Here is a 1,250-nt window from a genome sequence, read left to right on the forward strand (position 1 = left end):
CTCTGTGCGCCTTGGGTATGTGCTGTGGTTTGCTGTGGTGCTCTTATGTTTACTGTATTGAAAGTGTTTTGCGTAGGATGTGTGCAGTACCCAGTAGTGCAATTTTCTGTATGTTATATATATTTGTAAGTCCTTATTATTATTATTGTTATTATTATTATTATTATTATTCAGATCTCTGCCTGGAATCGAACTCGGAATCAATAAGTATCCGCAAAATTGCCATAGTAATGAATCAGAAGCACGAAGCGTGAAGCCGCTTGACGACCGATGACATTCAACTCTGCTGTACATGCACAGTAAGTTTTAACGTTCTAGCTCACTTCCGCTGTTTACAGCAGTGCTTGGAAGGAAGGTAGCGTGTAATCGTTGCATTGAACATGACGGTATGATTTCTTTGCAACACTGCTCAGACGCCTACGTAAAGATTCAGAAATTGTGTCGGAAGGAGTATATGAGCCGTACACAAGTGTACGAGTGGTCCAAACGTTTCCAAGGTGGCCGAAAAATGTCGATATTGACGAACATTCTGGGTGACAACATCCAGCAGAACTGAAAAAATCATTGCAGATGTGCGTAAGGTTGTGAGTGGAAATCATGAATCGCCATCCATGAGTTATCAGAGGATGTACAGATAAGTTACGTTTCAGTTCAGTACAGTATCAATGTAGATTTGGGTATGAGACGCGTGTGTGCCAGGTTTGTGCCAAAACTGGTTTCAGTCGATCAAAAAGACATTCGGTTTTCAGTTGCACAAGATCTCATAGAACGTGTCGAGAACGATGACAACGTTTTGAACACTTTGCATAGGCCTCTGAGCAGGTTCGCTAAGCGTTTGGCAAAATGTTATGTAGATTCTCTGCTCAACAGTCTCTGTCATGGTCAAAGCGACGATCACACGCTACACACTTTCCTTCCAAGCAATGCCGTAACCAGCGTAAGTGAGCTAGAACGTTAAAACTTAGTGCGCATGCATAGTAAATTTCAAAGTCAATCTGTGCCAAGCAACTTCACTTAGCTTTAGCTGCGTTACTATAGCTAGAGTCCGGATACATATTGATCATACCACTTATACATAAGTCACAAAACTTGTGAGATGATATCTGGACATAAAAGACATATGCTAGTTCACAAAAAACATGCCTTCAGAATCAAATTCCAATGAGCAAAGATGTAGAAGAAACTTGAGTAATAGGCGATGTGTGGTAAGTAGCTTGTTTACTAAAAGATTCCACCTTCCTGTTTTGTTA

This window comes from Octopus bimaculoides, chromosome 3 (genome assembly GCF_001194135.2).
Source record: "Octopus bimaculoides isolate UCB-OBI-ISO-001 chromosome 3, ASM119413v2, whole genome shotgun sequence".
NCBI lineage: Eukaryota > Metazoa > Mollusca > Cephalopoda > Octopoda > Octopodidae > Octopus > Octopus bimaculoides.